Raw genomic sequence first — 13,542 nt, 5'->3', positions numbered from 1 at the left:
TTTTTAAAAATAATGAAGAAAATAACATTTTAACAAGGGAAATAATAGGTACTGTACTTTTGCTTATCTCTGACAAAGATTGATATATGAAGACAGAATATAAAGTTTTCACTAGCTACTTTACAAATATAAAATAACTTTTGAACAGCAAATCTTGTTGCATTTTTGGTAATTTTTTATTACTTCATAAGTTGCACACAACGGGTAGAGCCAGAAATTTGACACCTCATAATAATATTACTCAAATAAAAATAAAAAGTAGGGTGTAGTACAACAACCGCTAAAAACATTTTTTTTCAACTGTTAAAGTAAATGTAACTAATTACTACCGAATAATTAATTTATAAAATATACAAGTTTTACCGACTTAAATTGAATTGCTGAAATAACTTGAACACTGATACTGATACTGTAATTTATTTAGAAGCACATAGATGACAAAATCACCAACGGAAGACGTAACCCTACAAACTATGATTTTCTGTCGCCCACAGCACCTCCTAGTGGCTTAATTTAAACTAACAGCCCACTTTAACTGGGCGGAGCGTTTTTTACCTCTAGCCCCTCCCTCCCATAGTGAGGCCCCTGACGTAGGCGTTCGAGGGTAGCAACAGTTGCCTTGAGACCCCGCCGCGCTATAGTGACTGTAGCCGTGGAGACAGTTACTTACCAACGGGCGCAACACTCAGCAACAGCAGCAGCAGCATCTGGAAGTCACCGAGTGAGTTGGAGAGAGGGAAAGAGAGCAGAACTTTTCTCAAGGCAAAGGTGATTTTATGTTTATAAAATTTAGAGAGTGATTTCGTTTGAAGGGAGAAAGAAATGTATGTTCTCGAACGCGTCTTCCTGAATGTAACTTTCTCCTCTTTCTGGCATCCGCCCCAAGTTGCGAACAGCTTTTTTTCCCTTCCGTGAAACGATAACATTTCGCTTCTAATGTTCTCTTTGGATCTGTTCCCAACTTCTACAGCAGCTTGCTTTCAAAATATATTATTTGTGACTACAAATCCGAACTAATTAATCACTTTACACTTGTTGCTACTTATGTTGTTTAGTGGAAACCGAGACGTGAACGCTCCTTCAGCTTAGTTCCAACAGGATGGATGGATGAACGTATAGTAAAGTACGGCTAATGCTAATTCCGTTCGCCGACATGAGATCAACTTCACTTGTGAGTTTAAACGTGGGTGGAGTTGTTCAGGTTTGTTGTGGGGGTTTCATGGAGACAACACGGTTAAAGTTCGGCCGTTGGCGCGTCGCTTTTTTGGGCCGTTTAAACAGGTGGAAGAGTAGCTAGCTAGCTTTAGCACCGCTGCTTCTGCTGCTACAACTGTTTCCAACGTCTCCTACTTCCAAACTTATTCAACGTAACGTTCACGACGCAGTTTCTTTTTTTTAAAATTAATTAAATATCAAACAGCAAACCGAGCTCTAGTGTGTTTAAACTTTTTTTCTAGCGGCCTTAGAGTCTCATTAAATCGAGTATTTTAGTTGATTTCCATCACATCGAAATTGACCCTAATTATCCTTTTTTACATAATGAGATGAACCAAAATGTAACAAAGTTAGGTTGCTGTCAATATTTCAGGCCTAACTTTAATAACACGATGTGTTGTTACAGCTAGGTGGTGCCACTGCATGGAGATTCTTAAATATTAGTTAGTGATCTAGTATGGCTTTTAAAGTCATTTTATTAATTTATAGGCATCACCTGACGGTTTACTTAATATTAAGTGATTAGAGTTATCTTTAGACTTGCCTCTTTCACAAATTACTCTTATTAAATAAGTTCTTTAGAGCAAAGTGGTTGTTAATAGGCAAGTTATAGAGCTACACATTTTTCTTTGTTCAACTGCCAGCTATTTTATCTATTTGCAGAGCAGAAAATCCATCTGAATCTCAGCCATAACTCTAAAGAGAAACGTTAGATAAAGTTTGTCCCTTGTGATTCTCAGTCGCCTTGTCATCCATTTTATAGCATCTTTTGACAGCTAATTATATATATGAAAAACTTCTTATCCTTTCAGGATTTTGTCTCAGGAGGTACATTATTTCTGTTAACAAAAACATCCTACCAGATTCTTACTTGTATTTTATGCTGTTGAAGAGTTTTGTATATGCAGTGATCAAATATTTTGTTGATAGTGTCAGATTCTTGTCATTGATTCATCTTCTTTTAATTTTTTAAAAGTTGTTTTTATGAAATCTATCAATAACAGTAAATGTTTTCTCAACTTTCTGAATAAAATGAAAGAATATTAAGGTTTAACCAAAACGTTGATTGGAAAAATAAAATAGTTTCTCTCTAACAGGCAATATTTACAGAGGTCTCTGCATCACTGAAAGTCTCCAAATACTGTAAAATTTTACTGATTGTGTAAAAGAAGAATCTGAGCAACTAAAACTAAGTTAAAGTAAATTACATCATGTCTCCTTCACAAAGTAATTTCCTTCAATAAAGAAATTATAATCATTACAGTTTTCCATTTTTTTGTACAAATCTGAAATTGTAAAAAAAAAAGAATCAAAACCATAAGATAATCCATATGTTTCCTTAAGCACCTTTAAAATAAATAACACTGATCTCCAACTTAATATTTGAGAGGAAAAAGATTCAGATTTAGTATGATGTCTACTGTTAAATTCATTTATTGTAGCTCTACAGGAGCCAAAGTGAGATTCACTCCAGCAGAATCCGATGAAGGGAAAAAATATGCCGCAGTTATTCCCTGTTGAGAAATGCACATTGGTATTGTTGGCCGACTCTTCATATTGCAGCATTTAATAATCATCCGGCAACGTCATTGTTTCCTGTAACTCTGTGCTTATCCACACTTCACCTGGAAGTGTGTGTTATGACTCCAAATGACAGTTGACAAGATGCTTGAGCGATCATGTTGAGTTTTACACCTCAGGCATTTTTTCTGTGATCAGTCATTTACAAATTCCTCAATGTTAGGGCCAGAGGTGATGTCACAATCTGTGTGTGTGTGTGTGTGTGTGTGTGTGTGTGTGTGTGTGTGTGTGTGTGTGTGTGTGTGTGTGTGTGTGTGTGTGTGTGTGTGTGTGTGTGAGAGAGAGAGAGACAGTAATCAGCATTACCCAACTCTGCAATTAAACAGGATTTGTCTATTATTTCAAGGAAAGAACATGATTACGAGGTTGACATTTTAAGCTTCTATTAGCACTTAGCGCGACAGTTAGCATTGTTAACAGTGGTCTCTGTTTCTATTCTTTGTAGAGATATTAGATTCTTATCTGAATCTTGTGTGATTTCCAAAATAAAGCATTTCCAGATCCAGCATGTTACATGACTCTAAACAAAGACACAACTGAGGAACTTTCCTGTAATACAATCAGCTTTCTGTTGACATCTAACTCCCTGTTGTAGCAGTCTGAATGATGAGCCGACGAGGCTCTCTAGATAATACAGTTCTGGAAGCTTTTTACCCCATTTGTCCTTTACCGACACTTAAAATAGCTGATTCTTTTTCACTCTTCACTCAGCAACACATTACACACCAAACAGTGTTGATTTCAATTCCAGCTGGCCGTGTTTTTTTTTTTTTAAATTTAAGACTGAAGCTTTAGCTTGGATCAGAGCAGGACAATATTACATTGACAGGCAGACTCATGTTGCTACCAGATGATTTCTCAGTACGTCTCTGTTCTTTCAACATGTTTCTAATAAACATCTTTTTTGAATATTTGCACTTGCATATTGAAACATAGAAAGGGTTTTGGATGACTTGGACTACAGATCAAACATTTGGAATCAACTTCAAGTTTCTATTTTTGATTTCTGCCTTAAAAACCGTAATTAATTTTATGCATTTTGGTATTCACAGCATAAATCAGACTTTGCTTTCATTGATATGTTCCATTTTCCTCAATTCATCTTTAGGTATAAAATATCATATCAAATCTGTTTTCTTTTACGTAAAATTATTTCAGTTATTCTTTATATGATGTCAAAGTGAATGTCTTGAAATTTGAAAATATTGCATATGTTTGGGATTCTTCCTGCTACAAAGTTTAACTCCTTTAAACTGAAGAAATTTAAAGCTTTGTTTTGAAGTAAGAAACTTTGATTAGTCAGACATTCCTCCCAGCAGCAATAACACCAAATCATAACCGTGATATCAAAGCGATGACTCTGCTGAAACTGTGAAGCCTCCACCCGCCCCACCTCCCCGTCTAAGCGTGACACTGTTATGTTTACATGGCAACTTGATACACAAAAAGACAGAAGGCATGGAAAGAAAAAAGGGTCAGAGAGGGCCAGGGAGTGAAATGTCCTCATCAGGTATATTTTATCTCCCTCCTTGTGGCTGCATTGCATACCTTCAGTTTGCAGAGGCAGGTCTGAGAAAAGGTATGTGGAAAGCACTTGATGGAACAGAGCAGAAGTAATTAAGGAGATTGTTGTTTCTAACTTTCTGTTAGGTCACGTGTCAGCTTTTGAAATTTGAGAAATAACCTATTTTAGCTCTAAGCACAACACTGGCTTGTAACTTAGCAATAAAGAGTTTCTATCCTGTGTTCCACAAAGTATTTTGATGGATTATTGTATTCCATTATCAACTCTTACTCATTTTGCATCTGACATGTTTAATGGATCCCTATGTGTGCAGTCAGTAAGCAGCAGAACAGCTGCAGAGATCTCCTGGGCAGTGGGTGACCCAACACAGCTTTTAGTCAATGTGTGTATGAATTTTTTGTCTGCATTCATATGTGTATGATGTCAGTGTTTGCCGATGATGTATTTAGCTATCTTGATGAAACCATCCACTTAGATTATACAAAAAAAGTTATATTTGTACGGTATCATAACCTTGAGTAAATACCACGGTTTCAGGTTATTATGGTACTCATATAAATGTTAAAAACAAATGTTTGATTTAATGTAGGGAACAATTATTCTAACTGGTTCATAGTCCTTATGAACCAGTTAGATGGATTTAAAAAAATCCATCTAAAAACATTTCCAGACAGCTGAATTTCTAAAATAGCCTGAAAAAAGAGTTGGTGCCTTCTTTCATCCAGCTGAGCAGCAGTGTATAGCAACAGGTGGAGAAGGATTATTAGTTTTTCTATGCTTCAAACAGCTGGAAAAATGAAACTAGAAAAATGTAGCTGCTTTCCAAACCATAATATATATATACATATACTTCTCCTGGTGAGTGTTGTGTGTCAGAGAGCTGCACTTGCTTTGGAACGTGAGCTCCTTCGCTATTTTTGCTCACATCTTTGTCATATTTTAAGACCGTTTTAATGGTTTATTGCAGAACTCGAGTCGTGGCATGTCAGAAAATCACAGAGCGAAACTGAAGGGCTGAGAGGAGAATGCCTCGCGGGGGCTTGTTAAGTAGAAATTAATAGTGCCATTAATGCATTTGAAATGTTACAGGTTCATACTTTCCACAACTCACTGGTCTGTTAAGTGATGCAATATTATCTGTTGATAGCAAAACTGTCTCTCTTGCTTTAAGTTTGTCGGAAAAGATTTTGGAAAATGCGGGTTTTCGCTGCTAGGAAACGGAGAAACAACTCTTGTTGTTCCCTAAGAAAATGCAGTCACTGATTCGCCCTGGTGTAACGGTAACAAGCTGAGGCTTGTTGTGAAATGAAATGTTTTTCAGTCTGTACCCTCTGTCTGAGTGTATGTGTCGGCTACATACCTTGCGTTACACCTGCCTGTTTCGTGGCTACACAACTGGTAATTAAATTTCCTGCCACAAACTGAAGACAAGGCACCAAGATTTGCATTACAATGACCTGCCCCCTCCCTGAGTTCAGGCAGATAGCTGCAGACCCCTATTTGCTCCCACTTTTCCTTTGTTTTGTTGAGTTAGAGGCTACTTACGAGATAGCAATTTGGTAATAAAGAAGGTCTGTTCATGTGAACCTGCCTTAAACTTCTAAGCAGGCAGTAGATGATTCTTTTGGCTGTTAAGTAAAGAATGAATTTTAGGTGGTAGATTTTTCGTTCAGTGTTTCACATAAAACCTTTTAAGCCATGAGAAAGAGTTAGAAAGGAAGAAACAACTTTGTTTCAGCCTAAATGTGGAGGTGAATTTACTGTCTTTAGTGTTGATTTTTAACAGTTTTCTCTTCCTGTGTCTAAATGTGGGTTGTATTGTGTTCTTCTGGGAGGTATTTATTACTTTAGAATATGTTTTTTGCATGGCAACAGAGATTGTGTCATAGTTGTATCCTGTTTCTGTATCAAAAGCAACCTCTGGCTTTTGTTTTCATTGGTCAATAGTTGAAAGCTTCTAAATTAAAGGTAATTATAGAACAAAAACCTCTTAAATTCTGTTAAAGACTTGTTGCTGGTTCTGATGTTCACCTCCCAGCAGGACAGTGACACTAAACATGTAGCCAGAGTTACAACTGAATGATCAAGCATAGTAAACTCTTAGAATGGCCTAGTCAAAGTCTTGACAAATAATCAGTGGAAAGACTTAGAAATTTTTGTACAGATGGTCTCTGTCCAGTCTAACCGGGCTAACTGTGTTTCATATTTTTTGTCAATGTTAAGATTATACACATTTAAGATATTTTATTCATATATGTTTATTACTATTATTGCTTTGAGAATTAAATGTGTTCAGTTTTTCTTTAGAGGATTGGGTGGAGCTGCAATGTTTAAAATTAGCTGAGCTAATTTTACCTTTGAGATCTTTGTTGAATAGCACAAAAGTTACGTAGCTTTGTAGGCAGTTAGTTTGGATGCAAGACTGTAAATCATTGAAAATCCATTAGCTTTCTGAAATGGTGTCCTGGAGTCTGTTCATGACAGTTCTTATTAAAACAGAGATTAATTGTATTATGCTTTTTCAAAGCTTATGTTTATTTAGGATTATAGTTTGTTTTTACATGAAAAAAGCACCTCCAGGATTAGTCATTTGATGAAACACCTCCAGCTTTTCACATGAGGGTGTGTATAACCTGGGATGGAGTTTAAAAAAACACGTAAAATTAAAAGATCTTCTGAATGTGCTCAGTTTGCTTTTGGTTCAATATCTTGTACCATTGTAGTTTTGCTGGAAATTGAGCCATTGTGAAAAAAAAAAAAAAAAAGATTGTAGGGAATTTCTGGTAGGATTTACCTACAAGTATTGTGGAAATAAAACATGTGTATCTATATCTGCCACAGGCTCTGTGTACATTTGATAAGCATCAAGTACTTAACTCTGAGTCTGACGGTAAGATGTGAGCGCAAAGAAGAGATACTTGGATCTGTCTCAGATTCAAAGCACTGATGGCTTATTGTCAAGTACTTCCTTTAAAGGCATACTGTAACTACAGTGATAACTGAGCCGTGCCTCTCTGCATTTAATCCTTGCCAAGAAAGTTGACTCTTTTAGTGCAATCTGATGCGTATCTTAGGTTTACCAGAGGAGATAAAAGCAACAATTACTAGAATCTGAGGTAATTTCTGTAAAATGTGTTTCCAGGTTAAAAATGCTGCACAATTTGTTTTTATTCAGCCAAAAGCATTAGGGCCAGGCTAAGAGATTTTAGTTGTAATTGTTAGAATAAGGTCATAACATTAGCAGAAAAAAATGTAATAAAAGTAAGAGAAAGTAATTTTAATGAAAAGAAAACCTTGATGGTGTTAAGTTTTGATGTGGCTAGCTCTTCAAGTCAGTAAACTTTTACTCCCTACTTTCCTTCACAGTTATTTGCTCAATCTTTTCAGAACCCTGCTACTGATAATAATTTGATGCTAATCTGTTAAAATATTACATCTTTCCTTATTTGTAAAATCAATACCAAAGTATAAGTTAACAAGATGCTCAACATTGCTCATTCTATTTGTAAATTATTATTTGCTGTAATTTGTATAACTTTCTGTAACGTACACTTCTAACTTAGTCTTTAATCGCTCCACTGATACTGAATGGCGGTAACTCGGCCTTGTTTACTCAGTAATAACTTCCACGTCAGTGTGTTGCCAGGGCCAGCTCCAGTTTTTACTTTCTGACGGGTGTGATCAGCGATCAGGGCCAGTCAAGCGGGAAATTAGCCAGTTCCGGTCACCAGCCGATTTCTCTATATAATTCTAGTCTGTCATTATTGTAGCTTGACATCAGACAAATAAGTGTGATGGAGAGGAATGCCCACGCATTAATATAATCTGATAGCATCGCTGGTTGTCTTCATCTCTTCCCTCTTCCCCCCTCGTTTTCTGTTGGTTGATTTTCTGGTTTACGTTCAAGACTCAAACTGTGGAATTGTATTAGATCAGCCTCAGATCTAAAGATGCCAAATTGTAAGGATGAGGGTAAGGGGTGGATAAAGGTAGGAAGCAGTGGAAATTTGGAAAGGGTTAGATGAGGTATGGTGTGGGGGAGGAGGTGGCGAACATACAATCTCCATGGCAGCAGTTTGATCTTTCTCTCTCCGTGGCTGTCAGGTCTGCAGTGCACACAGTGACAGAGTGGACAGGTTGTGCTGATGACCAGAGGTGGGGAGGGGAGGAGTATTCTTGGATCAGAGGCAGTGGTCGGTTCCTCTTTTCTCTGTTAACCCCCCCAGCTCTGCCATCTGCAGACACCGAGAGCTGCTTTGATTGGATTAGCCATGAATTAATGAGACAAGCTTGAAGAGCAGCTTCTGCTGTGGAAATCTCTCATACCTTAATTTGCTCTTTGTGTGAGCATGTGTGCATCAGATTTGATTTTTCCCTCAAGAATATGCATGATCAAAAATGTTTTTTAAACATAAATAACTTTAAAAATATATTTAAAGGTGTAAATCAAATGTTACATTTTAATGGAACCTGTTGCTTTTTGATGAAGAGTAAAGCTAATGGAGGCATTTGCCGTCCTCATATCTTCTTTTGAAAGTGTTGCTTTAGTTTTAGTTTGAAAGGAGTTTTCACTGAGTTGGGGAAAAAAAACAGTTGCTGAGTTGTTTATTGTCTCATCTGACCAGGAATCTTTGGAAAAACGTCTGCTGAACTTGTGTGTTTATTTTTTTCAATGTTGGAGGTATAAAGTTTCTAGAAAAAAAAAATCCATCGTTCTGTTTATGACTCAAACATTGTTCCTTCTTTTGACCACTTAGTGGTTACAAAGTAACAAACTTTATCAAGCCATAGCAAAAACATTCACAGCGAGTATCAAGTCTGTACATTTCTACATGGCTTGAGCACTAAAATAACTCTGCCCCCCTGCTGTCTGAAATTAACAGCTTACATAGTATTTATTGTTGTAAGTTTCTACTTAGCGTGAGATGGAGGAATCAGGTGGGGGGATGGCATTGTTTAGTTTGGGAAGTATTCTGTTGGTTGCGTAGCAACAGGCTCCTGGAAACGGGAGTGGAAGGTGTTGCCACTAGCAACCGTTGTTGCTCTGCAAACAATGTGGGCCGGTGCAAACACGAGCCAAGACTGTGGGCTCCTGCTTTTAATTGAACATCTGTATGTGTTTTTCAGCAATTGAGCGCCGTTTCCGTTTGATATATCAGTGACACAGCCTTAGATTTCATCTTTGCTGTTAACATGATGAACTGTGCAATTACTTAGACTTTCTGCTTGTTATAAAGTCTCTTGTTGTTTCAGTGCAGCTTGTGAAACTTGGGTATTTTTTTCAGTGGAGGAGCTGCTGTGATGCTGCTAAGTGCTCTTCAGGGATTTACTCGCATAAAATCAGGCTCAAAGAGTTAACTTGAAAACAGACTTTTTGGATGAGGTTGTCTTTGTGTTGGTCTCAGAAAGGACTGGCTCTCAACAGCAGACTTTCCTGAGTATTGGTTTTTGCAGCAGTGTAATGTGCCTCATGCTGTGTTCTACCTTTGTGCCTTTCTGAGCTGCTGGTGGGGAATTTGTGTGACTTTTAACCTTATCCAGACATGAAGCAGAAGGACTCCTCTAAGGCCCCATTCTTTGTTCCTACTCCAACTCAATGATTTGGCACACTTCAGCCAACTTATTTAAAGTTTGACTTTACAGGATGAGAACATACAGGTCAGCAGCACCCAGTTCTAGTTTCTTCTGCACCATCGTGACACACTGCCACCCACTCTTTAATGACATAAATTGCCCCCTAGGGTTGTGTCACTTCCTCTGGTGAAAAAGACAAGTTACAGAGAAAAATTATAGGATTGCTGCCATGTATTTATAACTTAGCTCACACTTTGGGTCCAAAACCCCAGACTTCAGAGTGATATTTGAAAGTTGCAGGAGCCTTTTAAATGTACAGTTGTTTATGTTGTTCTCAGGCATACGAGTTAGGAATGAAGCTATTTTGTAAAATACGAGAACCTGTTTACAGGGATTGCTTTTGTTATCTGTTCTCTGGGAAACTTTTAAGATCTATCTACAGTATTTTAAATATTAGGAATGTTTACATTTCAACACAGGTCTTATTTACTCAGTGTTAGTCATGTAGACAGATCATTATCTCTGTGACATCGCATTTAATATGTCACTGATGGCACAATAGTGTCCCAAGAAAACCACATTATTAAATGTAATTGCTCTCTCGAACTGAGGAAAGTTACATTTCCAATCTAAAGGTACTGGTTTTTATACTCTACTGTTTGCAAAATTCACCAGTAAATCAAGATGCATCGATTAAACAGTTTTGTGACTGATTTATAATCACCAATTCTGTATAACTCTGACCTTTTACATATCTGAGCTTTGACACAGGTGACACAAAGCAGTTCCACTAGATTCTACTGCTGTATCAAAACCAAAACAAAATGATTGCGTTATTTTTGCCTATACAAGTTGATCATGATTATTTCTTCCTTTAAGATTTTCAGGCGCTGGTTGCTTTTATTTATTCCCCACTTAGCTGACGAGGAATGAGGCAGAAGGAAAAAGGGTGAAGACGTGCAGTAAATCCCCCGGGGCGTGGAGTTGAACTCTAGAAAGCTGCGCTGAGGACTGTAACCTCTAAAAGAGGGATCTGCTCTACCAGCTGACCCACACGGTGACTCCAGAGTTGACATTTTAAGTTGTCTATATTATGTTCTGCTATTGCTTGTTATTATTGGGACGGTTAGGAGAATGAAGAGTCATACCTTAGATGTGAAACTTGCAAAAGATTGCCAACATTTTGTTTTGTTTCTGCTTTCTGTCATCTGCTGCTGTTTCATCCCCAATGTGACTTCTTTCTAGAAGTCTCTAAACCTTTTTTGAATTCTGTGGCACAATTTTTGAAAGCCTCGTTTTTGTCTCATGAAAGAAAAGCTAACTCAGTGCTCTTCATTCAGAAATGACTTTCACACTGAAAAGTGTTATCTGTGGCCTTTCAGCGCCTAAGAACTATGAGTTTACTAAACAGAAAAAATATTTTTGGGGTTTCTTACTGATTAGACTGTATTTAATTGAATCTAATCCATGTAATATGACTTTTACCTTATCTTGAGATGATAATTTGAATGGATACATTATTATTACACTGAATCTCTTTCAGTTAAGTTGGTCCTGACTAAAATTACTAAACTTTGCCTTAGACAAAGCTAAACCTAATGGTAACACTTTATTTGACGGGGTGTGAATAAGACTGACATGGCACTGTCATAAACATGACATAACACCTGTCATGAACATGAACGAGTCTTTATGAATGTCTATGACTGTTGTCATGAAGTGTCATTCGGTAAATAATGACACTTTTAATACAAGGTTGCTCTAAAAGTTGCATTGAAAGTCCATCAAAAGTGCCAACATTGCATTAAATTATCATTATTTACAAAATCATGCAAAGTTGGCACCTTTAATGGACTTTTAATGCAACTTTTAATGCAACGTTGCATTAAAATTGTCATTATTTACCGAATGACACTTCATAACAGTCATAGACGTTCATAAGGACTCGTTCATGTTCATGACAGATGTTATATCACGTTTATGACAGTGTTATGTTAGTCTTATGCACACCCCTTCAAATAAAGTGTTGCCAACCTAATTATTCAATAAAGAACCTATATAAAAAGTGCTAGTCCTTAATTTGTATCATGATGCAGTGTTAAGCTGGTGATCTGAAATTCCTACGTCTCATAGTGAACAGTGCCAGTAGCTTGTGTGATTGTGTGAATGAATGATGACCATATTTTCCTGAAATGATCCACCCAAGCAGATGTTTTTCTGTGTGAGCTCAGCATTTTTGTTCAGAGCTGCTCGCATTTATTTCCACTTCCTTTTGGTAACCATGATTTTGTAGTTCTAAGCAGTTTTTAGGCAGTTTTTTTTATTTTGAAGCGCATGGTTTGGGTTCTTTTATTCGTCTCACAGCTTATGAATCCTGCCGACTAACTTTGGTTTATTATTTGAAATTGAAAGTCTTATCAAATAGTCTCTCAAAGCTGATCTAAAATATAACAAACACACATACAAGCTTTTCAGGGTTTCATCTAGTGTATTATAAGCCTGGCGGGCCACCTGCTAAGTATCATTTGTTTATTTTAAATCATTTGTTTATTTACTGGCTGGTGTTCTTTATACACAAGCCAGTAACAGTAAAGACGGATTAAGTTAGGTTTATAAATGACAAATTGAGCTGGGTGCAAGGGAGTGCACACCAGTTGTGCCTTCCTTGTACCTACCCATTGGCCTCACGTTATTTCCAAATTATGATACCTACTTGGGCATGTCCATATATTTGTAATTTTTAACATTTACCAACGCATAAACACGGTTTCCTGGGGGAAGTCTTGCGTTTTATTGTTAGTAGCCAGGAGCTAGACTTCCTTAGGCTTTTTTAAATGGTGTTTTTGCTTTGTAAACATTTTGAGTCCTCATTCCATATTTATTGTGTTTACAAAATGCATAATGGACAAAAAGTTCCTCGTCAAATAACTTAAAATTGGCTCTTTACTCTCTTGTTTATGTGTTGGCTCAGCTATGATTGAAGTGGTGCTTGTCAGCGATGGCTTACTGGAAACTGAAATAACAAAGTTATGCGGGCTGACTGACGAGGCTAATAATCATAGGATGTCGAGATCAGGCTGTCTCTTGTAACTTTTCAATGATTTTTAATCTTCCGCTGGTCTGCTAACTATCCAGGATTTCTGCCGTAAGCTACATTTTGCTCATCAGTTGAGCCCACCCCCCCAGCTGTGCCGCCGTATCTCTCACCCTTATTGCTGCTCTCCTCCCCCTTTCCCTCTTTGTGGTCACACTCAAGAGTTCCTGTGGAAGAGCTTTATAAAAGAGGGATGAGGATGGGGAGCGAACACAGAGGGGTGGGGGTTGACTCATGGTGGTCGTCATGGAGTCCTCACCATAGCAACCGACAAGCGTTTACAAAGCATTGAGGAATTTCCTCATATCAGCTGGATTATTGGAGCCCATGGAGACGTCTCTCATTTAAAACTCATGCTGGATATCGTCAGGACCTTAGCAGGGGCTGAAACCCCACTGCCATTTTCATCTTTTCCCCTTTTTTTTTCAGAAAGTAGGGAACTTGTGTTTTTTTTTTCTCTTCGCTCTCTTCTCCCCTTGCAGTACCTTTCTTGTGCATGCCTTACCCCAGCTCTTTCTCTCTGTGTCTTTGATTTTTAAAGAGCCTTTGTGTC

General features: G+C 37.5%; 1 protein-coding gene across 3 annotated transcripts in view; it reads left to right on the top strand.

The window, feature by feature from the left end:
* Positions 1 to 581: 581 nt before the first annotated feature.
* rfx2 (regulatory factor X, 2 (influences HLA class II expression)) overlaps positions 582 to 13,542 on the top strand; it is a 34,944-nt gene continuing 21,983 nt past the window's right edge. For 2 of the 3 annotated variants that reach the window (XM_015007237.2, XM_015007233.2), the window contains exon 1: positions 582 to 768. The gene's annotated coding sequence lies outside the window, so the exon portion shown is untranslated. The remainder of the gene's footprint in view (positions 769 to 13,542) is intronic. The other variant, XM_015007238.2, reaches the window with a different exon arrangement.

The sequence above is a fragment of the Poecilia mexicana genome, unplaced genomic scaffold (assembly GCF_051168715.1).
Source record: "Poecilia mexicana isolate PSO_F unplaced genomic scaffold, ASM5116871v1 scaffold_4, whole genome shotgun sequence".
Lineage (NCBI taxonomy): Eukaryota > Metazoa > Chordata > Actinopteri > Cyprinodontiformes > Poeciliidae > Poecilia > Poecilia mexicana.
The sequence above is the reverse complement of the archived record's forward strand: the minus strand, read 5'-3'. Positions and strand labels throughout refer to the sequence as shown.